The following is a 24,883-nucleotide window of genomic DNA, read 5'->3' as shown; positions in this document are numbered from 1 at the left end:
ACAAGGATAGTGTTAGGGTTAGCGTTAGGGTTAGCATCAGCCCTAGGATAGTGTTAGGGTTAGGGTTAGGGTTAGCATCAGCCCTAGGATAGTGTTAGGGTTAGGTTTAGAATCAGCCCTAGGATAGTGTCAGGGTTAGGGTTAGGGTTATCATCAGGCCTAGGATAGTGTTAGGGTTAGGGTTAGCATCAGCCCTAGGATAGTGTTAGTGTTAGGGTTAGGGTTAGCATCAGCCCTAGGATAGTGTTAGGGTTCGGTTAACATCAGCCCTAGGATAGTGTTAGGGTTAGGGTTAGGGTTAGCATCAGGCCTAGGATAGTGTTAGGGTTAGGGTTAGCATCACCCCTAGGATAGTGTTAGGGTTAGGGTTAGGGTTAGCATCAGCCGTAGGATAGTGTTAGGGTTAGGGTTAGCCTCAGCCCTAAGATAGTGTTAGAGTTAGGGTTAGGGTTAGCATCAGCCCTAGGATAATGTTAAGTGTTAGGGTTAGGGTTAGCATCAGCCCTAGGATAGTGTTAGTGTTAGGGTTAGCATTAGCCCTAGGATAGTGTTAGGGTTAGGGTTAGGGTTAGCATCCGCCCTAGGATAGTGTTAGGGTTAGGGTTAGGGTTAGCATCAGCCCTAGGATAGTGTTAGGGTTAGGGTTAACATAAACCCTAGGATAGTGTTAGGGTTAGGGTTAGGGATATCATCAGGCCTAGGATAGTGTTAGGGTTATGGTTAGGGTTAGCATCAGTTCAAGGATAGTGTTAGGGTTAGCGTTAGGGTTAGCATCTGCCCTAGGATAGTGTTAGGGTTAGGGTTAGGGTTAGCATCAGCCCAAGGATAGTGTTAGGGTTACGGTTAGCATCAGCCCTAGGATAGTGTTAGGGTTAGGGTTAGCATCAGCCCTAGGATAGTGTCAGTGTTAGGGTTAGGGTTATCATCAGGCCTAGGATAGTGTTAGGGTTAGGGTTAGCATCAGCCCTAGGATAGTGTTAGGGTTAGGGTTAGGGTTAGCATCAGCCCTAGGATAGTGTTAATGTTAGGGTTAGCCTCAGCCCTAAGATAGTGTTAGAGTTAGGGTTAGGGTTAGCATCAGCCCTAGGATAATGTTAGGGTTAGGGTTAGGGTTAGCATCAGCCCTAGGATAGTGTTAGTGTTAGGGTTAGCATCAGCCCTAGGATAGTGTTAGGTTTAGGGTTAGGGTTAGCATCCACCATAGGATAATGTTAGGTTTAGGGTTAGGGTTAGCATCAGCCCTAGGATAGTGTTAGTGTTAGGGTTAGCATCAGCCCTAGGATAATGTTAGGGTTAGGGTTAGGATCAGCCCTAGGATAGTGTTAGGTTTAGGGTTAGGGTTAGCATCAGGCCTAGGATAGTGTTAGTGTTAGGGTTAGCATGAGCCCAAGGATAGTGTTAGGGTTAGGGTTAGGGTTAGCATCCGCCCTAGGATAATGTTAGGGTTAGGGTTAGGGTTAGCATCAGCCCTGGGATAGTGTTAGTGTTAGGGTTAGCATCAGCCCTAGGATAGTGTTAGGGTTAGGGTTAGGGTTAGCATCCGCCCTAGGATAGTGTTAGGGTTAGGGTTAGGGTTAGCATCAGCCCTAGGATAGTGTTAGGGTTAGGGTTAACATAAACCCTAGGATAGTGTTAGGGTTAGGGTTAGGGTTATCATCAGGCCTAGGATAGTGTTAGGGTTAGGGTTAGGGTTAACATCAGTTAAAGGATAGTGTTAGGGTTAGCGTTAGGGTTAGCATCTGACCTAGGATAGTGTTAGGGTTAGGGTTAGGGTTAGCATCAGCCCAAGGATAGTGTTAGGGTTAGGGTTAGCATCAGCCCTAGGATAGTGTTAGGGTTAGGGTTAGGGTTAGCATCAGCCCCAGGGTAGTGTTAGGGTTAGGGTTAGCATCAGCCCAAGGCTAGTGTTAGGGTTAGGGTTAGGGTTAGCATCAGCCCTAGGATAGTGTTCGGGTTAGAGTTAGCATCAACCCTAGGATGGCGTTTGGGTTAGGGTTAGCGTTAGCATCAGCCCTAGGATAGTGTTAGGGTTAGGGTTATCCTCAGCCCTAGGAGAGTGTTACGGTTAGGGATAGGGTTAGCATCAGGCCTAGGATAGTGTTAGGGTTAGGGTTAGGGTTAGGGTTAGCATCAGCCCTAGGATAGTGTTAGGGTTAGGGTTAGCATGAGCCCTAGGATAGTGTCAGGGTTAGGGTTAGGGTTATCATCAGGCCTAGGATAGTGTTAGGGTTAGCGTTAGCATCAGCTCTAGGATAGTGTTAGGGTTAGGGTTAGGGTTAGCATCAGCCCTAGGATAGTGTTGATGTTAGGGTTAGGGTTATCATCAGGCCTAGGATAGTGTGAGGGCTAGGGTTAGCATCAGACTTAGGATAGTGTTAGGGTTAGGGTTAGGGTTAGCATCAGCTCTAGGATAGTGTTAGGGTTAGGGTTAGCATCAGCCCTACGATAGTGTTAGGGTTAGCGTTAGGGTTATCATCAAGCCTAGGATAGTGTTAGGGTTAGGCTTAGCATCACCCCTAGGATAGTGTTAGGGTTAGGGTTAGGGTTAGCATCAGCCCTAGGATAGTGTTAGGGTTAGGGTTAGCATCAGCCCTAGGATAGTGTTAGGGTTAGGGTTAGGGTTAGCATCAGGCCTAGGATAGTGTTAGGGTTAGGGTTAGCATCAGCCCTAGGATAGTGTTAGGGTTATGGTTAGGGTTAGCATCAGCCGTAGGATAGTGTTAGGGTTAGGGTTAGCCTCAGCCCTAAGATAGTGTTAGAGTTAGGGTTAGGGTTAGCATCAGCCCTAGGATAGTGTTAGGGTTAGGGTTAGGGTTAGCATCAGCCCTTGGAGAGTGTTAGGGTTAGGGTTAGGGTTAGCATCAGCCCTAGGATAGTGTTAGTGTTAGGGTTAGCATCAGCACTAGGATAGTGTTAGGGTTAGGGTTAGGGTTAGCATCCGCCCTAGGATAGTGTTAGGTTTAGGGTTAGGGTTAGCATCAGCCCTAGGATAGTGTTAGGGTTAGGGTTAACATAAACCCTAGGATAGTGTTAGGGTTAGGGTTAGGGTTATCATCAGGCCCAGGATAGTGTTAGGGTTAGGGTTAGGGTTAGCATCAGTTCAAGGATAGTGTTAGGGTTAGTTTTAGGGTTGGCATCAGCCCTAGGATAGTGTTACGGTTAGGGTTAGGGTTAGCATCAGCCCTAGGATAGTGTTAGGGTTAGGGTTAGCATCAGCCCTAGGATAGTGTCAGGGTTAGGGTTAGGGTTATCATCAGGCCTAGGATAGTGTTAGGGTTAGGGTTAACATCAGCCCTAGGATAGTGTTAGGGTTAGGGTTAGGGTTAGCATCAGCCCTAGGATAGTGTTAGGGTTAGGGTTAGCATCAGCCCTAGGATAGTGTTAGGGTTAGTGTTTGGGTTAGCATCAGGCCTAGGATAGTGTTAGGGTTAGGGTTAGCATTAGACCTAGGATAGTGTTAGTGTTAGGGTTAGGGTTAGCATCAGCCGTAGGATAGTATTAGGGTTAGGGTTAGCCTCAGCCCTAAGATAGTGTTAGAGTTAGGGTTAGGGTTAGCATCAGCCCTAGGATAATGTTAAGGGTTAGGGTTAGGGTTAGCATCAGCCCTAGGATAGTGTTAGTGTTAGGGTTAGCATCAGCCCTAGGATAGTGTTAGGGTTAGGGTTAGGGTTAGCATCCGCCCTAGGATAGTGTTAGGGTTAGGGTTAGGGTTAGCATCAGCCCTAGGATAGTGTTAGGGTTAGGGTTAACATAAACCCTAGGATAGTGTTAGGGTTAGGGTTAGGGTTATCATCAGGCCTAGGATAGTGTTAGGGTTAGGGTTAGGGTTAGCATCAGTTCAAGGATAGTGTTAGGGTTAGCGTTAGGGTTAGCATCTGCCCTAGGATAGTGTTAGGGTTAGGGTTAGGGTTAGCATGAGCAGAAGGATAGTGTTAGGGTTAGTGTTAGCATCAGCCCTAGGATAGTGTTAGGGTTAGGGTTAGGGTTAGCATCAGGCCCAGGATAGTGTTAGGGTTAGGGTTAGCATCAGCCCAAGGATAGTGTTAGGGTTAGGGTTAGGGTTATCATCAGGCCTAGGATAGTGTTAGTGTTAGGGTTAGTATCAGCCCTAGGATAGTGTTAATGTTAGGGTTAGGGTTAGCATCAGCCCTAGGATACTGTTAGGGTTAGGGTTAACATAAACCCTAGGATAGTGTTTTAGGGTTAGGGTTATCACCAGGCCTAGGATAGTGTTAGGGTTAGGGTTAGGGTTAGCATCAGTTCAAGGATAGTGTTAGGTTTAGCGTTGTGTTTAGCATCAGCCCTAGGATAGTGTTAGGGTTAGGGTTAGGGTTAGCATCAGCCCTAGGATAGTGTTAGGGTTAGGGTTAGCATGAGCCCTAGGATAGTGTCAGGGTTAGGGTTAGGGTTATCATCAGGCCTAGGATAGTGTTAGGGTTAGCGTTAGCATCAGCTCTAGGATAGTGTTAGGGTTAGGGTTAGGGTTAGCATCAGCCCTAGGATAGTGTTGATGTTAGGGTTAGGGTTATCATCAGGCCTAGGATAGTGTGAGGGCTAGGGTTAGCATCAGACTTAGGATAGTGTTAGGGTTAGGGTTAGGGTTAGCATCAGCTCTAGGATAGTGTTAGGGTTAGGGTTAGCATCAGCCCTACGATAGTGTTAGGGTTAGCGTTAGGGTTATCATCAAGCCTAGGATAGTGTTAGGGTTAGGCTTAGCATCACCCCTAGGATAGTGTTAGGGTTAGGGTTAGGGTTAGCATCAGCCCTAGGATAGTGTTAGGGTTAGGGTTAGCATCAGCCCTAGGATAGTGTTAGGGTTAGGGTTAGGGTTAGCATCAGGCCTAGGATAGTGTTAGGGTTAGGGTTAGCATCAGCCCTAGGATAGTGTTAGGGTTATGGTTAGGGTTAGCATCAGCCGTAGGATAGTGTTAGGGTTAGGGTTAGCCTCAGCCCTAAGATAGTGTTAGAGTTAGGGTTAGGGTTAGCATCAGCCCTAGGATAGTGTTAGGGTTAGGGTTAGGGTTAGCATCAGCCCTTGGAGAGTGTTAGGGTTAGGGTTAGGGTTAGCATCAGCCCTAGGATAGTGTTAGTGTTAGGGTTAGCATCAGCACTAGGATAGTGTTAGGGTTAGGGTTAGGGTTAGCATCCGCCCTAGGATAGTGTTAGGTTTAGGGTTAGGGTTAGCATCAGCCCTAGGATAGTGTTAGGGTTAGGGTTAACATAAACCCTAGGATAGTGTTAGGGTTAGGGTTAGGGTTATCATCAGGCCCAGGATAGTGTTAGGGTTAGGGTTAGGGTTAGCATCAGTTCAAGGATAGTGTTAGGGTTAGTTTTAGGGTTGGCATCAGCCCTAGGATAGTGTTACGGTTAGGGTTAGGGTTAGCATCAGCCCTAGGATAGTGTTAGGGTTAGGGTTAGCATCAGCCCTAGGATAGTGTCAGGGTTAGGGTTAGGGTTATCATCAGGCCTAGGATAGTGTTAGGGTTAGGGTTAACATCAGCCCTAGGATAGTGTTAGGGTTAGGGTTAGGGTTAGCATCAGCCCTAGGATAGTGTTAGGGTTAGGGTTAGCATCAGCCCTAGGATAGTGTTAGGGTTAGTGTTTGGGTTAGCATCAGGCCTAGGATAGTGTTAGGGTTAGGGTTAGCATTAGACCTAGGATAGTGTTAGTGTTAGGGTTAGGGTTAGCATCAGCCGTAGGATAGTATTAGGGTTAGGGTTAGCCTCAGCCCTAAGATAGTGTTAGAGTTAGGGTTAGGGTTAGCATCAGCCCTAGGATAATGTTAAGGGTTAGGGTTAGGGTTAGCATCAGCCCTAGGATAGTGTTAGTGTTAGGGTTAGCATCAGCCCTAGGATAGTGTTAGGGTTAGGGTTAGGGTTAGCATCCGCCCTAGGATAGTGTTAGGGTTAGGGTTAGGGTTAGCATCAGCCCTAGGATAGTGTTAGGGTTAGGGTTAACATAAACCCTAGGATAGTGTTAGGGTTAGGGTTAGGGTTATCATCAGGCCTAGGATAGTGTTAGGGTTAGGGTTAGGGTTAGCATCAGTTCAAGGATAGTGTTAGGGTTAGCGTTAGGGTTAGCATCTGCCCTAGGATAGTGTTAGGGTTAGGGTTAGGGTTAGCATGAGCAGAAGGATAGTGTTAGGGTTAGTGTTAGCATCAGCCCTAGGATAGTGTTAGGGTTAGGGTTAGGGTTAGCATCAGGCCCAGGATAGTGTTAGGGTTAGGGTTAGCATCAGCCCAAGGATAGTGTTAGGGTTAGGGTTAGGGTTATCATCAGGCCTAGGATAGTGTTAGTGTTAGGGTTAGTATCAGCCCTAGGATAGTGTTAATGTTAGGGTTAGGGTTAGCATCAGCCCTAGGATACTGTTAGGGTTAGGGTTAACATAAACCCTAGGATAGTGTTTTAGGGTTAGGGTTATCACCAGGCCTAGGATAGTGTTAGGGTTAGGGTTAGGGTTAGCATCAGTTCAAGGATAGTGTTAGGTTTAGCGTTGTGTTTAGCATCAGCCCTAGGATAGTGTTAGGGTTAGGGTTAGGGTTAGCATCAGCCCTAGGATAGTGTTAGGGTTAGGGTTAGCATCAGCCCTAGGATAGTGTTAGGGTTAGTGTTAGGGTTATCATCAGGCCTAGGATAGTGTTAGGGTTAGGGTTAGCATCAGCCCTAGGATAGTGTTAGGGTTAGGGTTAGGGTTAGCATCAGCCCTAGGATAGTGTTAGGGTTAGGGTTAGCATCAGCCCTAGGATAGTGATAGGGTTAGGGTTAGGGTTAGCATCAGGCCTAGGATAGTGTTAGGGTTAGGGTTAGCATCAGCCCTAGGATAGTGTTAGGGTTAGGGTTAGGGTTAGGTTCAGCCGTAGGATAGTGTTAGGCTTAGGGTTAGCCTCAGCCCTAAGATAGTGTTAGAGTTATGGTTAGGGTTATCATCAGCCCTAGGATAATGTTAGGGTTAGGGTTAGGGTTAGCATCAGCCCTAGGATAGTGTTAGTGTTAGGGTTAGCATCAGCCCTAGGATAGTGTTAGGGTTAGGGTTAGGGTTAGCATCCACCCTAGGAGAGTGTTAGGTTTAGGGTTAGGGTTAGCATCAGCCCTAGGATAGTGCTAGGGTTAGGGTTAACATAAACCCTAGGATAGTGTTAGGGTTAGGGTTAGGGTTATCATCAGGCCTAGGATAGTGTTAGGGTTAGGGTTAGGGTTAGCATCAGTTCAAGGATAGCGTTAGGGTTAGCGTTAGGGTTAGCATCTGCCACAGGATATTGTTAGGGTTAGGGTTAGTGTTAGCATCAGCCCAAGGATAGTGTTAGGGTTAGGGTTAGCATCAGCCCTAGGATAGTGTTAGGGTTAGGGTTAGGGTTAGCATCAGGCCCAGGATAGTGTTAGGGTTAGGGTTAGCATCAGCCCAAGGATAGTGTTAGGGTTACGGTTAGGGTTAGCATCAGCCCTAGGATAGTGTTAGGGTTAGGGTTAGCATCAACCCTAGGTTAGTGTTTGGGTTAGGGTTAGGGTTAGCATCAGCCCTAGGATAGTGTTAGGGTTAGGGTTAGCCTCAGCCCTAGGAGAGTGTTAGGGGTAGGGATAGGGTTAGCATCAGGCCTAGGATAGTGTTAGGATTAGGGTTAGGGTTAGCATCAGCCCTAGGATAGTGTTAGGGTTAGGGTTACCATCAGCCCTAGGATAGTGTCAGGGTTAGGGTTAGGGTTATCATCAGGCCTAGGATAGTGTTAGGGTTAGGGTTAGCATCAGCTCTAGGATAGTGTTAGGGTTAGGGTTAGGGTTAGCATCAGCCCTAGGATAGTGTTAAGGTTAGGGTTAGGGTTATCATCAGGCCTAGTATAGTGTGAGGGCTAGGGTTAGCATCAGACTTTGGATAGTGTTAGGGTTAGGGTTAGGGTTAGCATCAGCCCTATGATATTGTTAGGGTTAGGGTTAGCATCAGCCCTAGGATAGTGTTAGGGTTAGGGTTAGGGTTAGCATCAGCCCTAGGATAATGTTAGGGTTAGGGTTAGGGTTAGCATCAGCCCTAGGATAGTGTTAGTGTTAGGGTTAGCATCAGCCCTAGGATAGTGTTAGGGTTAGGGTTAGGGTTAGCATCCACCATAGGATAATGTTAGGTTTAGGGTTAGGGTTAGCATCAGCCCTAGGATAGTGTTAGTGTTAGGGTTAGCATCAGCCCTAGGATAATGTTATGGTTAGGGTTAGGATCAGCCCTAGGATAGTGTTAGGGTTAGGGTTAGGGTTAGCATCAGGCCTAGGATAGTGTTAGTGTTAGGGTTAGCATGAGCCCAAGGATAGTGTTAGGGTTAGGGTTAGGGTTAGCATCCGCCCTAGGATAATGTTAGGGTTAGGGTTAGGGTTAGCATCAGCCCTAGGATAGTGTTAGTGTTAGGGTTAGCATCAGCCCTAGGATAGTGTTAGGGTTAGGGTTAGGGTTAGCATCCGCCCTAGGATAGTGTTAGGGTTAGGGTTAGGGTTAGCATCAGCCCTAGGATAGTGTTAGGGTTAGGGTTAACATAAACCCTAGGATAGTGTTAGGGTTAGGGTTAGGGTTATCATCAGGCCTAGGATAGTGTTAGAGTTAGGGTTAGGGTTAACATCAGTTAAAGGATAGTGTTAGGGTTAGCGTTAGGGTTAGCATCTGACCTAGGATACTGTTAGGGTTAGGGTTAGGGTTAGCATCAGCCCAAGGATAGTGTTAGGGTTAGGGTTAGCATCAGCCCTAGGATAGTGTTAGGGTTAGGGTTAGGGTTAGCATCAGCCCCAGGATAGTGTTAGGGTTAGGGTTAGCATCAGCCCAAGGATAGTATTAGGGTTAGGGTTAGGGTTAGCATCAGCCCTAGGATAGTGTTCGGGTTAGAGTTAGCATCAACCCTAGGATGGCGTTTGAGTTAGGGTTAGCGTTAGCATCAGCCCTAGGATAGTGTTAGGGTTAGGGTTATCCTCAGCCCTAGGAGAGTGTTACGGTTAGGGATAGGGTTAGCATCAGGCCTAGGATAGTGTTAGGGTTAGGGTTAGGGTTAGGGTTAGCATCAGCCCTAGGATAGTGTTAGGGTTAGGGTTAGCATGAGCCCTAGGATAGTGTCAGGGTTAGGGTTAGGGTTATCATCAGGCCTAGGATAGTGTTAGGGTTAGCGTTAGCATCAGCTCTAGGATAGTGTTAGGGTTAGGGTTAGGGTTAGCATCAGCCCTAGGATAGTGTTAATGTTAGGGTTAGGGTTATCATCAGGCCTAGGATAGTGTGAGGGCTAGGGTTAGCATCAGACTTAGGATAGTGTTAGGGTTAGGGTTAGGGTTAGCATCAGCTCTAGGATAGTGTTAGGGTTAGGGTTAGCATCAGCCCTAGGATAGTGTTAGGGTTAGGGTTAGGGTTATCATCAAGCCTAGGATAGTGTTAGGGTTAGGCTTAGCATCACCCCTAGGATAGTGTTAGTGTTAGGGTTAGGGTTAGCATCAGCCCTAGGATAGTGTTAGGGTTAGGGTTAGCATCAGCCCTAGGATATTGTTAGGGTTAGGGTTAGGGTTAGCATCAGGCCTAGGATAGTGTTAGGGTTAGGGTTAGCATCAGCCCTAGGATAGTGTTAGGGTTAGGGTTAGGGTTAGCATCAGCCGTAGGATAGTGTTAGGGTTAGGGTTAGCCTCAGCCCTAAGATAGTGTTAGAGTTAGGGTTAGGGTTAGCATCAGCCCTAGGATAGTGTTAGGGTTAGGGTTAGGGTTAGCATCAGCCCTTGGAGAGTGTTAGGGTTAGGGTTAGGGTTAGCATCAGCCCTAGGATAGTGTTAGTGTTAGGGATAGCATCAGCAATAGGATAGTGTTAGGGTTAGGGTTAGGGTTAGCATCCGCCCTAGGATAGTGTTAGGTTTAGGGTTAGGGTTAGCATCCGCCCTAGGATAGTGTTAGGGTTAGGGTTAACATAAACCCTAGGATAGTGTTAGGGTTAGGGTTAGGGTTATCATCAGGCCCAGGATAGTGTTAGGGTTAGGGTTAGGGTTAGCATCAGTTCAAGGATAGTGTTAGGGTTAGTTTTAGGGTTGGCATCAGCCCTAGGATAGTGTTACGGTTAGGGTTAGGGTTAGCATCAGCCCTAGGATAGTGTTAGGGTTAGGGTTAGCATCAGCCCTAGGATAGTGTCAGGGTTAGGGTTAGGGTTATCATCAGGCCTAGGATAGTGTTAGGGTTAGGGTTAACATCAGCCCTAGGATAGTGTTAGGGTTAGGGTTAGGGTTAGCATCAGCCCTAGGATAGTGTTAGGGTTAGGGTTAGCATCAGCCCTAGGATAGTGTTAGGGTTAGTGTTAGCGTTAGCATCAGGCCTAGGATAGTGTTAGGGTTAGGGTTAGCATTAGCCCTAGGATAGTGTTAGTGTTAGGGTTAGGGTTAGCATCAGGCCTAGGATAGTGTTAGGGTTAGGGTTAGCATCAGCCCTAGGATAGAGTTAGGGTTGGGGTTAGGGTTAGGTTCAGCCGTAGGATAGTGTTAGGGTTAGGGTTAGCCTCAGCCCTAAGATAGTGTTAGAGTTATGGTTAGGGTTATCATCAGCCCTAGGATAATGTTAGGGTTAGGGTTAGGGTTAGCATCAGCCCTAGGATAGTGTTAGTGTTAGGGTTAGCATCAGCCCTAGGATAGTGTTAGGGTTAGGGTTAGGGTTAGCATCCACCCTAGGATAGTGTTAGGGTTAGGGTTAGGGTTAGCATCAGCCCTAGGATAGTGCTAGGGTTAGGGTTAACATAAACCCTAGGATAGTGTTAGGGTTAGGGTTAGGGTTATCATCAGGCCTAGGATAGTGTTAGGGTTAGGGTTAGGGTTAGCATCAGTTCAAGGATAGCGTTAGGGTTAGCGTTAGGGTTAGCATCTGCCACAGGATATTGTTAGGGTTAGGGTTAGTGTTAGCATCAGCCCAAGGATAGTGTTAGGGTTAGGGTTAGCATCAGCCCTAGGATAGTGTTAGGGTTAGGGTTAGGGTTAGCATCAGGCCCAGGATAGTGTTAGGGTTAGGGTTAGCATCAGCCCAAGGATAGTGTTAGGGTTACGGTTAGGGTTAGCATCAGCCCTAGGATAGTGTTAGGGTTAGGGTTAGCATCAACCCTAGGTTAGTGTTTGGGTTAGGGTTAGAGTTAGCATCAGCCCTAGGATAGTGTTAGGGTTAGGGTTAGCCTCAGCCCTAGGAGAGTGTTAGGGGTAGGGATAGGGTTAGCATCAGGCCTAGGATAGTGTTAGGATTAGGGTTAGGGTTAGCATCAGCCCTAGGATAGTGTTAGGGTTAGGGTTACCATCAGCCCTAGGATAGTGTCAGGGTTAGGGTTAGGGTTATCATCAGGCCTAGGATAGTGTTAGGGTTAGGGTTAGCATCAGCTCTAGGATAGTGTTAGGGTTAGGGTTAGGGTTAGCATCAGCGCTAGGATAGTGTTAAGGTTAGGGTTAGGGTTATCATCAGGCCTAGTATAGTGTGAGGGCTAGGGTTAGCATCAGACTTAGGATAGTGTTAGGGTTAGGGTTAGGGTTAGCATCAGCCCTAGGATATTGTTAGGGTTAGGGTTAGCATCAGCCCTAGGATAGTGTTAGGGTTAGGGTTAGGGTTATCATCAGGCCTAGGATAGTGTTAGGGTTAAGGTTAGCATCAGCCCTAGGATAGTGTTAGGGTTAGGGTTAGGGTTAGCATCAGCCCTAGGATAGTGTTAGGGTTAGGGTTAGCATCAGCCCTAGGATAGTGTTAGGGTTAGGGTTAGGGTTAGCGTCAGGCCTAGGATAGTGTTAATGTTAGGGTTAGCATGAGCCCTAGGATTGTGTTAGGGTTAGGGTTAGGGTTAGCATCCGCCCTAGGATAATGTTAGGGTTAGGGTTAGGGTTAGCATCAGCCCTAGGATAGTGTTAGTGTTAGGGTTAGCATCAGCCCTAGGATAGTGTTAGGGTTAGGGTTAGGGTTAGCATCAGCCCTAGGATAGTGTTAGGGTTAGGGTTAGGGTTAGCATCAGCCCTAGGATAGTGTTAGGGTTAGGGTTAGCATCAGCCCTAGGATAGTGTTAGGGTTAGGGTTAGGGTTATCATCAGGCCTAGGATAGTGTTAGGGTTAAGGTTAGCATCAGCCCTAGGATAGTGTTAGGGTTAGGGTTAGGGTTAGCATCAGCCCTAGGATAGTGTTAGGGTTAGGGTTAGCATCAGCCCTAGGATAGTGTTAGGGTTAGGGTTAGGGTTAGCGTCAGGCCTAGGATAGTGTTAATGTTAGGGTTAGCATGAGCCCTAGGATTGTGTTAGGGTTAGGGTTAGGGTTAGCATCCGCCCTAGGATAATGTTAGGGTTAGGGTTAGGGTTAGCATCAGCCCTAGGATAGTGTTAGTGTTAGGGTTAGCATCAGCCCTAGGATAGTGTTAGGGTTAGGGTTAGGGTTAGCATCAGCCCTAGGATAGTGTTAGGGTTAGGGTTAGGGTTAGCATCAGCCCTAGGATAGTGTTAGGGTTAGGGTTAACATAAACCCTAGGATAGTGTTAGGGTTAGGGTTAGGGTTATCATCAGGCCTAGGATAGTGTTTGTGTTAGGGTTAGGGTTAGCATCAGTTCAAAGATAGTGTTAGGGTTAGCGTTAGGGTTAGCATCTGCCCTAGGATAGTGTTAGGGTTAGGGTTAGGGTTAGCATCAGCCCAAGGATAGTGTTAGGGTTAGGGTTAGCATCAGCCCTAGGATAGTGTTATGGTTAGGGTTAGGGTTAGCATCAGCCGTAGGATAGTGTTAGGGGTAGGGTTAGCCTCAGCCCTAAGATAGTGTTAGAGTTAGGGTTAGGGTTAGCATCATCCCTAGGATAGTGTTAGGGTTATGGTTAGGGTTAGCATCAGCCCTTGGAGAGTGTTAGGGTTAGGGTTAGGGTTAGCATCAGCCCTAGGATAGTGTTAGTGTTAGGGTTAGCAGCAGCCCTAGGATAGTGTTAGGGTTAGGGTTAGGTTTAGCATCCGCCCTAGGATAGTGTTAGGTTTAGGGTTAGGGTTAGCATCAGCCCTAGGATAGTGTTAAGGTTAGGGTTAACATAAACACTAGGATAGTGTTAGGGTTAGGGTTAGGGTTATCATCAGGCCTAGGATAGTGTTATGGTTAGGGTTAGGGTTAGCATCAGTACAAGAATAGTGTTAGGGTTAGCGTTAGGGTTAGCATCAGCCCTAGGATAGTGTTAGGGTTAGGGTTAGGGTTAGCATCAGCTCTAGGATAGTGTTAGGGTTAGGTTTAGAATCAGCCCTAGGATAGTGTCAGGGTTAGGGTTAGGGTTATCATCAGGCCTAGGATAGTGTTAGGGTTAGGGTTAGCATCAGCCCTAGGATAGTGTTAGTGTTAGGGTTAGGGTTAGCATCAGCCCTAGGATAGTGTTAGGGTTCGGTTAACATCAGCCCTAGGATAGTGTTAGGGTTAGGGTTAGGGTTAGCATCAGGCCTAGGATAGTGTTAGGGTTAGGGTTAGCATCACCCCTAGGATAGTGTTAGGGTTAGGGTTAGGGTTAGCATCAGCCGTAGGATAGTGTTAGGGTTAGGGTTAGCCTCAGCCCTAGATAGTGTTAGAGTTAGGGTTAGGGTTAGCATCAGCCCTAGGATAATGTTAAGGGTTAGGGTTAGGGTTAGCATCAGCCCTAGGATAGTGTTAGTGTTAGGGTTAGCATTAGCCCTAGGATAGTGTTAGGGTTAGGGTTAGGGTTAGCATCCGCCCTAGGATAGTGTTAGGGTTAGGGTTAGGGTTAGCATCAGCCCTAGGATAGTGTTAGGGTTAGGGTTAACATAAACCCTAGGATAGTGTTAGGGTTAGGGTTAGCATCAGCCCTAGGATAGTGTCAGTGTTAGGGTTAGGGTTATCATCAGGCCTAGGATAGTGTTAGGGTTAGGGTTAGCATCAGCCCTAGGATAGTGTTAGGGTTAGGGTTAGGGTTAGCATCAGCCCTAGGATAGTGTTAATGTTAGGGTTAGCATCAGCCCTAGGATAGTGTTAGGGTTAGGGTTACGGTTAGCATCCGCCCTAGGATAGTGTTAGGGTTAGGGTTAGGGTTAGCATCAGCCCTAGGATAGTGTTAGGGTTAGGGTTAACATAAACCCTAGGATAGTGTTAGGGTTAGGGTTAGGGTTATCATCAGGCCTAGGATAGTGTTAGGGTTACGGTTAGGGTTAGAATCAGTTCAAGGATAGTGTTAGGGTTAGCGTTAGGGTTAGCATCTGCCCTAGGATAGTGTTAGGGTTAGGGTTAGGGTTAGCATGAGCCCAAGGATAGTGTTAGGGTTAGGGTTAGCATCAGCCCTAGGATAGTGTTAGGGTTAGGGTTAGGGTTAGCATCAGGCCCAGGATAGTCTTAGGGTTAGGGTTAGCATCAGCCCAAGGATAGAGTTAGGGTTCGGGTTAGGGTTATCATCAGGCCTAGGACAGTGTTAGGGTTAGGGTTAGCATAAGCCCTAGGATAGTGTTAGGGTTAGGGTTAGGGTTAGCATCAGCCCTAGGATAGTGTTAGGGTTAGGGTTAACATAAACCCTAGGATAGTGTTAGGGTTAGGGTTAGGGTTATCATCAGGCCTAGGATAGTGTTAGGGTTAGGGTTAGGGTTAGCATCAGTTCAAGGATAGTGTCAGGGTTAGCGTTGTGGTTAGCATCAGCCCTAGGATAGTGTTAGGGTTAGGGTTAGGGTTAGCATCAGCCCTAGGATAGTGTTAGGGTTAGGGTTAGCATCAGCCCTAGGATAGTGTTAGGGTTAGGGTTAGGGTTATCATCAGGCATAGGATAGTGTTAGGGTTAGGGTTAGCATCAGCCCTAGGATAGTGTTAGGGTTAGGGTTAGGGTTAGCATCAGCCCTAGGATAGTGTTAGGGTTAGGGTTAGCATCAGCCCTAGGATAGTGTTAGGGTTAGGGTTAGGGTTAGCATCAGGCCTAGGATAGTGTTAGGGTTAGGGTTAGCATCAGCCCTAGGATAGTGTTAGGGTTAGGGTTAGGGTTAGGATCAGCCGTAGGATAGTGTTAGGGTTAGGGTTAGCCTCAGCCCTAAGATAGTGTTAGTGTTAGGGTTAGGGTTAGCATCAGCCCTAGGATAATGTTATGGTTAGGGTTAGGGTTAGCATCAGCCCTAGGATAGTGTTAGGGTTAGGGTTAGCATCAGCCCTAGGATAGTGTTAGGGTTAGGGTTAGGGTTAGCATCAGCCCTAGGATAGTGTTAGGGTTAGGGTTAACATAAACCCTAGGATAGTGTTAGCGTTAGGGTTAGGGTTATCATCAGGCCTAGGATAGTGTTAGGGTTAGGGTTAGGGTTAGCATCAGTTCAAGGATAGTGTTAGGGTTAGCGTTAGCGTTAGCATCTGCCCTAGGATATTGTTAGGGTTAGGGTTAGGGTTAGCATCAGCCCAAGGATAGTGTTAGGTTTAGGGTTAGCATCAGCCCTAGGATAGTGTTAGGGTTAGGGTTAGGGTTAGCATCAGGCCCAGGATAGTGTTAGGGTTATGGTTAGCATCAGCCCAAGGATAGTGTTAGGGTTAGGGTTAGGGTTAGCATCAGCCCTAGGATAGTGTTAGGGTTAGGGTTAGCATCAACCCTAGGATAGTGTTTGGGTTAGGGTTAGGGTTAGCATCAGCCCTAGGATAGTGTTAGGGTTAGGGTTAGCCTCAGCCCTAGGAGAGTGTTAGGGTTAGGGATAGGGTTAGCATTAGGCCTAGGATAGTGTTAGGGTTAGGGTTAGGGTTAGCATCAGCCCTAGGATAGTGTTAGGGTTAGTGTTAGCATCAGCCTTAGGATAGTGTCAGGGTTAGGGTTAGGGTTACCATCAGGCGTAGGATAGTGTTAGGGTTAGGGTTAGCATCAGCTCTAGGATAGTGTTAGGGTTAGGGTTAGGGTTAGCATCAGCCCTAGGATAGTGTTAAGGTTAGGGTTAGTGTTATCATCAGGCCTAGTATAGTGTGAGGGCTAGGGTTAGCTTCAGACTTAGGATAGTGTTAGGGTTAGGGTAAGGGTTAGCTCAGCCCTAGGATACTGTTAGGGTTAGGGTTAGCATCAGCCCTAGGATAGTGTTAGGGTTAGGGTTAGGGTTATCATCAGGCCTAGGATAGTGTTAGGGTTAGGGTTAGCATCAGCCCTAGGATAGTGTTAGGGTTAGGGTTAGGGTTAGCATCTGCCCTAGGATTGTGTTAGGGTTAGGGTTAGCATCAGCCCTAGGATAGTGTTAGGGTTAGGGTTAGGGTTAGCATCAGGCATAGGATAGTGTTAGTGTTAGGGTTAGCATGAGCCCTAGGATAGTGTTAGGGTTAGGGTTAGGGTTAGCATCCGCCATAGGATAATGTTAGGGTTAGGTTTAGGGTTAGAATCAGCCCTAGGTTAGTGTTAGTGTTAGGGTTAGCATCAGCCCTAGGATAGTGTTAGGGTTAGGGTTAGGGTTAGCATCCGCCCTAGGATAGTGTTAGGGTTAGGGTTAGGGTTAGCATCAATCCTAGGATAGTGTTAGGGTTAGGGTTAGGGTTAGCATCAGCCCTTGGAGAGTGTTAGGGTTAGGGTTAGGGTTAGCATCCGCCCTAGGATAGTGTTAGGGTTAGGGTTAGGTTAATATCCGCCCTAGGAGAGTGTTAGGTTTAGGGTTAGGGTTAGCATCAGCCCTAGGATAGCGTTAGGGTTAGGGTTAGCATCAGCCCTTGGAGAGTGTTAAGGTTAGGGTTAGGGTTAGCATCAGCCCTAGGATAGTGTTAGTGTTAGGGTTAGCATCAGCCCTAGGATAGTGTTAGGGTTAGGGTTAGGGTTAGCATCAGCCCTAGGATAGTGTTAGGGTTAGGGTTAGGGTTAGCATCAGCCCTAGGATAGTGTTAGGGTTAGGGTTAACATAAACCCTAGGATAGTGTTAGGGTTAGGGTTAGGGTTATCATCAGGCCTAGGATAGTGTTTGTGTTAGGGTTAGGGTTAGCATCAGTTCAAAGATAGTGTTAGGGTTAGCGTTAGGGTTAGCATCTGCCCTAGGATAGTGTTAGGGTTAGGGTTAGGGTTAGCATCAGCCCAAGGATAGTGTTAGGGTTAGGGTTAGCATCAGCCCTAGGATAGTGTTAGGGTTAGGGTTAGGGTTAGCATCAGCCGTAGGATAGTGTTAGGGTTAGGGTTAGCCTCAGCCCTAAGATAGTGTTAGAGTTAGGGTTAGGGTTAGCATCATCCCTAGGATAGTGTTAGGGTTATGGTTAGGGTTAGCATCAGCCCTTGGAGAGTGTTAGGGTTAGGGTTAGGGTTAGCATCAGCCCTAGGATAGTGTTAGTGTTAGGGTTAGCAGCAGCCCTAGGATAGTGTTAGGGTTAGGGTTAGGTTTAGCATCCGCCCTAGGATAGTGTTAGGTTTAGGGTTAGGGTTAGCATCAGCCCTAGGATAGTGTTAAGGTTAGGGTTAACATAAACACTAGGATAGTGTTAGGGTTAGGGTTAGGGTTATCATCAGGCCTAGGATAGTGTTATGGTTAGGGTTAGGGTTAGCATCAGTACAAGGATAGTGTTAGGGTTAGCGTTAGGGTTAGCATCAGCCCTAGGATAGTGTTAGGGTTAGGGTTAGGGTTAGCATCAGCCCTAGGATAGTGTTAGGGTTAGGTTTAGAATCAGCCCTAGGATAGTGTCAGGGTTAGGGTTAGGGTTATCATCAGGCCTAGGATAGTGTTAGGGTTAGGGTTAGCATCAGCCCTAGGATAGTGTTAGTGTTAGGGTTAGGGTTAGCATCAGCCCTAGGATAGTGTTAGGGTTCGGTTAACATCAGCCCTAGGATAGTGTTAGGGTTAGGGTTAGGGTTAGCATCAGGCCTAGGATAGTGTTAGGGTTAGGGTTAGCATCACCCCTAGGATAGTGTTAGGGTTAGGGTTAGGGTTAGCATCAGCCGTAGGATAGTGTTAGGGTTAGGGTTAGCCTCAGCCCTAGATAGTGTTAGAGTTAGGGTTAGGGTTAGCATCAGCCCTAGGATAATGTTAAGGGTTAGGGTTAGGGTTAGCATCAGCCCTAGGATAGTGTTAGTGTTAGGGTTAGCATTAGCCCTAGGATAGTGTTAGGGTTAGGGTTAGGGTTAGCATCCGCCCTAGGATAGTGTTAGGGTTAGGGTTAGGGTTAGCATCAGCCCTAGGATAGTGTTAGGGTTAGGGTTAACATAAACCCTAGGATAGTGTTAGGGTTAGGGTTAGCATCAGCCCTAGGATAGTGTCAGTGTTAGGGTTAGGGTTATCATCAGGCCTAGGATAGTGTTAGGGTTAGGGTTAGCATCAGCCCTAGGATAGTGTTAGGGTTAGGGTTAGGGTTAGCATCAGCCCTAGGATAGTGTTAATGTTAGGGTTAGCATCAGCCCTAGGATAGTGTTAGGGTTAGGGTTACGGTTAGCATCCGCCCTAGGATAGTGTTAGGGTTAGGGTTAGGGTTAGCATCAGCCCTAGGATAGTGTTAGGGTTAGGGTTAACATAAACCCTAGGATAGTGTTAGGGTTAGGGTTAGGGTTATCATCAGGCCTAGGATAGTGTTAGGGTTACGGTTAGGGTTAGCATCAGTTCAAGGATAGTGTTAGGGTTAGCGTTAGGGTTAGCATCTGCCCTAGGATAGTGTTAGGGTTAGGGTTAGGGTTAGCATGAGCCCAAGGATAGTGTTAGGGTTAGGGTTAGCATCAGCCCTAGGATAGTGTTAGGGTTAGGGTTAGGGTTAGCATCAGGCCCAGGATAGTCTTAGGGTTAGGGTTAGCATCAGCCCAAGGATAGAGTTAGGGTTCGGGTTAGAGTTATCATCAGGCCTAGGACAGTGTTAGGGTTAGGGTTAGCATAAGCCCTAGGATAGTGTTAGGGTTAGGGTTAGGGTTAGCATCAGCCCTAGGATAGTGTTAGGGTTAGGGTTAACATAAACCCTAGGATAGTGTTAGGGTTAGGGTTAGGGTTATCATCAGGCCTAGGATAGTGTTAGGGTTAGGGTTAGGGTTAGCATCAGTTCAAGGATAGTGTCAGGGTTAGCGTTGTGGTTAGCATCAGCCCTAGGATAGTGTTAGGGTTAGGGTTAGGGTTAGCATCAGCCCTAGGATAGTGTTAGGTTTAGGGTTAGCATCAGCCCTAGGATAGTGTTAGGGTTAGGGTTAGGGTTATCATCAGGCCTAGGATAGTGTTAGGGTTAGGGTTAGCATCAGCCCTAGGATAGTGTTAGGGTTAGGGTTAGGGTTAGCATCAGCCCTAGGATAGTGTTAGGGTTAGGGTTAGCATCAGCCCTAGGATAGTGTTAGGGTTAGGGTTAGGGTTAGCATCAGGCCTAGGATAGTGTTAGGGTTAGGGTTAGCATCAGCCCTAGGATAGTGTTAGGGTTAGGGTTAGGGTTAGGATCAGCCGTAGGATAGTGTTAGGGTTAGGGTTAGCCTCAGCCCTAAGATAGTGTTAGTGTTAGGGTTAGGGTTAGCATCAGCCCTAGGATAATGTTATGGTTATTGTTAGGGTTAGCATCAGCCCTAGGATAGTGTTAGTGTTAGGGTTAGCATCAGCCCTAGGATAGTGTTAGGGTTAGGGTTAGGGTTAGCATCAGCCCTAGGATAGTGTTAGGGTTAGGGTTAACATAAACCCTAGGATAGTGTTAGCGTTAGGGTTAGGGTTATCATCAGGCCTAGGATAGTGTTAGGGTTAGGGTTAGGGTTAGCATCAGTTCAAGGATAGTGTTAGGGTTAGCGTTAGCGTTAGCATCTGCCCTAGGATATTGTTAGGGTTAGGGTTAGGGTTAGCATCAGCCCAAGGATAGTGTTAGGGTTAGGGTTAGCATCAGCCCTAGGATAGTGTTAGGGTTAGGGTTAGGGTTAGCATCAGGCCCAGGATAGTGTTAGGGTTATGGTTAGCATCAGCCCAAGGATAGTGTTAGGGTTAGGGTTAGGGTTAGCATCAGCCCTAGGATAGTGTTAGGGTTAGGGTTAGCATCAACCCTAGGATAGTGTTTGGGTTAGGGTTAGGGTTAGCATCAGCCCTAGGATAGTGTTAGGGTTAGGGTTAGCCTCAGCCCTAGGAGAGTGTTAGGGTTAGGGATAGGGTTAGCATTAGGCCTAGGATAGTGTTAGGGTTAGGGTTAGGGTTAGCATCAGCCCTAGGATAGTGTTAGGGTTAGTGTTAGCATCAGCCTTAGGATAGTGTCAGGGTTAGGGTTAGGGTTACCATCAGGCGTAGGATAGTGTTAGGGTTAGGGTTAGCATCAGCTCTAGGATAGTGTTAGGGTTAGGGTTAGGGTTAGCATCAGCCCTAGGATAGTGTTAAGGTTAGGGTTAGTGTTATCATCAGGCCTAGTATAGTGTGAGGGCTAGGGTTAGCTTCAGACTTAGGATAGTGTTAGGGTTAGGGTAAGGGTTAGCTCAGCCCTAGGATACTGTTAGGGTTAGGGTTAGCATCAGCCCTAGGATAGTGTTAGGGTTAGGGTTAGGGTTATCATCAGGCCTAGGATAGTGTTAGGGTTAGGGTTAGCATCAGCCCTTGGAGAGTATTAAGGTTAGGGTTAGGGTTAGCATCAGCCCTAGGATAGTGTTAGTGTTAGGGTTAGCATCAGCCCTAGGATAGTGTTAGGGTTAGGGTTAGGTTTAGCATCCGCCCTAGGATAGTGTTAGGTTTAGGTTTAGGGTTAGCATCAGCCCTAGGATAGTGTTAGGGTTAGGGTTAACATAAACCCTAGGATACTGTTAGGGTTAGGGTTAGGGTTATCTTCAGGCCTAGGATAGTGTTATGGTTAGGGTTAGGGTTAGCATGAGCCCAAGGATAGTGTTAGGGTTAGGGTTAGCATCAGCCCTAGGATAGTGTTAGGGTTAGGGTTAGGGTTAGCATCAGGCCCAGGATAGTGTTAGGGTTAGGGTTAGCATCAGCCCAAGTATAGTGTTAGTGTTAGGGTTAGGGTTAGCATCAGCCCTAGGATAGTGTTAGGTTTAGGGTTAGCATCAACCCTAGGTTAGTGTTTGGGTTAGCGTTAGGGTTAGCATCAGCCCTAGGATAGTGTTAGGGTTAGGGTTAGCCTCAGCCCTAGGAGAGTGTTAGGGGTAGGGATAGGATTAGCATCAGGCCTCGGATAGTGTTATGATTAGGGTTAGGGTTAGCATCAGCCCCAGGATAGTGTTAGGGTTAGGGTTACCATCAGCACTAGGATAGTGTCAGGGTTAGGGTTAGGGTTATCATCAGGCCTAGGATAGTGTAAGGGTTAGGGTTAGCATCAGCTCTAGGATAGTGTTAGGGTTAGGGTTAGGGTTAGCATCAGCCCTAGGATAGTGTTAGGGTTAGGGTTAGGGTTATCATCAGGCCTAGGATAGTGTTAGGGTTAGGGTTAGCATCAGCCCTAGGATAGTGTTAGGGTTAGGGTTAGGGTTAGCATCAGCCCTAGGATAGTGTTAGGGTTAGGGTTAGCATCAGCCCTAGGATAGTGTTAGGGTTAGGGTTAGGGTTAGCATCAGGCCTAGGATAGTGTTAGGGTTAGGGTTAGCATCAGCCCTAGGATAGTGTTAGGGTTAGGGTTAGGGTTAGGATCAGCCGTAGGATAGTGTTAGGGTTAGGGTTAGCCTCAGCCCTAAGATAGTGTTAGTGTTAGGGTTAGGGTTAGCATCAGCCCTAGGATAATGTTATGGTTAGGGTTAGGGTTAGCATCAGCCCTAGGATAGTGTTAGTGTTAGGGTTAGCATCAGCCCTAGGATAGTGTTAGGGTTAGGGTTAGGGTTAGCATCAGCCCTAGGATAGTGTTAGGGTTAGGGTTAACATAAACCCTAGGATAGTGTTAGCGTTAGGGTTAGGGTTATCATCAGGCCTAGGATAGTGTTAGGGTTAGGGTTAGGGTTAGCATCAGTTCAAGGATAGTGTTAGGGTTAGCGTTAGCGTTAGCATCTGCCCTAGGATATTGTTAGGGTTAGGGTTAGGGTTAGCATCAGCCCAAGGATAGTGTTAGGGTTAGGGTTAGCATCAGCCCTAGGATAGTGTTAGGGTTAGGGTTAGGGTTAGCATCAGGCCGAGGATAGTGTTAGGGTTATGGTTAGCATCAGCCCAAGGATAGTGTTAGGGTTAGGGTTAGGGTTAGCATCAGCCCTAGGATAGTGTTAGGGTTAGGGTTAGCATCAACCCTAGGATAGTGTTTGGGTTAGGGTTAGGGTTAGCATCAGCCCTAGGATAGTGTTAGGGTTAGGGTTAGCCTCAGCCCTAGGAGAGTGTTAGGGTTAGGGATAGGGTTAGCATTAGGCCTAGGATAGTGTTAGGGTTAGGGTTAGGGTTAGCATCAGCCCTAGGATAGTGTTAGGGTTAGTGTTAGCATCAGCCTTAGGATAGTGTCAGGGTTAGGGTTAGGGTTACCATCAGGCGTAGGATAGTGTTAGGGTTAGGGTTAGCATCAGCTCTAGGATAGTGTTAGGGTTAGGGTTAGGGTTAGCATCAGCCCTAGGATAGTGTTAAGGTTAGGGTTAGTGTTATCATCAGGCCTAGTATAGTGTGAGGGCTAGGGTTAGCTTCAGACTTAGGATAGTGTTAGGGTTAGGGTAAGGGTTAGCTCAGCCCTAGGATACTGTTAGGGTTAGGGTTAGCATCAGCCCTAGGATAGTGTTAGGGTTAGGGTTAGGGTTATCATCAGGCCTAGGATAGTGTTAATGTTAGGGTTAGCATCAGCCCTAGGATAGTGTTAGGGTTAGGGTTAGGGTTAGCATCTGCCCTAGGATTGTGTTAGGGTTAGGGTTAGCATCAGCCCTAGGATAGTGTTAGGGTTAGGGTTAGGGTTAGCATCAGGCATAGGATAGTGTTAGTGTTAGGGTTAGCATGAGCCCTAGGATAGTGTTAGGGTTAGGGTTAGGGTTAGCATCCGCCCTAGGATAATGTTAGGGTTAGGGTTAGGGTTAGAATCAGCCCTAGGATAGTGTTAGTGTTAGGGTTAGCATCAGCCCTAGGATAGTGTTAGGGTTAGGGTTAGGGTTAGCATCCGCCCTAGGATAGTGTTAGGGTTAGGGTTAGGGTTAGCATCAATCCTAGGATAGTGTTAGGGTTAGGGTTAGGGTTAGCATCAGCCCTTGGAGAGTGTTAGGGTTAGGGTTAGGGTTAGCATCCGCCCTAGGATAGTGTTAGGGTTAGGGTTAGGTTAATATCCGCCCTAGGATAGTGTTAGGTTTAGGGTTAGGGTTAGCATCAGCCCTAGGATAGCGTTAGGGTTAGGGTTAGCATCAGCCCTTGGAGAGTGTTAAGGTTAGGGTTAGGGTTAGCATCAGCCCTAGGATAGTGTTAGTGTTAGGGTTAGCATCAGCCCTAGGATAGTGTTAGGGTTAGGGTTAGGTTTAGCATCCGCCCTAGGATAGTGTTAGGTTTAGGTTTAGGGTTAGCATCAGCCCTAGGATAGTGTTAGGGTTAGGGTTAACATAAACCCTAGGATAGTGTTAGGGTTAGGATTAGGGTTATCATCAGGCCTAGGATAGTGTTATGGTTAGGGTTAGGGTTAGCATCAGCCCAAGGATAGTGTTAGGGTTAGGGTTAGCATCAGCCCTAGGATAGTGTTAGGGTTAGGGTTAGGGTTAGCATCAGGCCCAGGATAGTGTTAGGGTTAGGGTTAGCATCAGCCCAAGTATAGTGTTAGTGTTAGGGTTAGGGTTAGCATCAGCCCTAGGATAGTGTTAGGTTTAGGGTTAGCATCAACCCTAGGTTAGTGTTTGGGTTAGCGTTAGGGTTAGCATCAGCCCTAGGATAGTGTTAGGGTTAGGGTTAGCCTCAGCCCTAGGAGAGTGTTAGGGGTAGGGATAGGGTTAGCATCAGGCCTCGGATAGTGTTATGATTAGGGTTAGGGTTAGCATCAGCCCCAGGATAGTGTTAGGGTTAGGGTTACCATCAGCACTAGGATAGTGTCAGGGTTAGGGTTAGGGTTATCATCAGGCCTAGGATAGTGTTAGGGTTAGGGTTAGCATCAGCTCTAGGATAGTGTTAGGGTTAGGGTTAGGGTTAGCATCAGCCCTAGGATAGTGTTAAGGTTAGGGTTAGGGTTATCATCAGGCCTAGTATAGTGTGACGGCTAGGGTTAGCATCAGACTTAGGATAGTGTTAGGGTTAGGGTTAGGGTTAGCATCAGCCCTAGGATATTGTTAGGGTTAGGGTTAGCATCAGCCCTAGGATAGTGTTAGGGTTAGGGTTAGGGTTATCATCAGGCCTAGGATAGTGTTAGGGTTAGGGTTAGCATCAGCCCTAGGATAGTGTTAGGGTTAGGGTTAGGGTTAGCATCAGCCCTAGGATAGTGTTAGGGTTAGGGTTAGCATCAGCCCTAGGATAGTGTTAGGGTTAGGGTTAGGGTTAGCGTCAGGCCTAGGATAGTGTTAATGTTAGGGTTAGCATGAGCCCTAGGATAGTGTTAGGGTTAGGGTTAGGGTTAGCATCCGCCCTAGGATAATGTTAGGGTTAGGGTTAGGGTTAGCATCAGCCCTAGGATAGTGTTAGTGTTAGGGTTAGCATCAGCCCTAGGATAGTGTTAGGGTTAGGGTTAGGGTTAGCATCAGCCCTAGGATAGTGTTAGGGTTAGGGTTAGGGTTAGCATCAGCCCTAGGATAGTGTTAGGGTTAGGGTTAACATAAACCCTAGGATAGTGTTAGGGTTAGGGTTAGGGTTATCATCAGGCCTAGGATAGTGTTTGTGTTAGGGTTAGGGTTAGCATCAGTTCAAAGATTGTGTTAGGGTTTGCGTTAGGGTTAGCATCTGCCCTAGGATAGTGTTAGGGTTAGGGTTAGGGTTAGCATAAGCCCAAGGATAGTGTTAGGGTTAGGGTTAGCATCATCCCTAGGATAGTGTTAGGGTTAGGCTTAGGGTTAGCATCAGCCGTAGGATAGTGTTAGGGTTAGGGTTAGCCTCAGCCCTAAGATAGTGTTAGAGTTAGGGTTAGGGTTAGCATCATCCCTAGGATAGTGTTAGGGTTAGGGTTAGGGTTAGCATCAGCCCTTGGAGAGTGTTAGGGTTAGGGTT

The sequence above is a fragment of the Lemur catta genome, chromosome 7 (genome assembly GCF_020740605.2).
Source record: "Lemur catta isolate mLemCat1 chromosome 7, mLemCat1.pri, whole genome shotgun sequence".
NCBI lineage: Eukaryota > Metazoa > Chordata > Mammalia > Primates > Lemuridae > Lemur > Lemur catta.
This window is presented reverse-complemented; position numbering follows the sequence as displayed.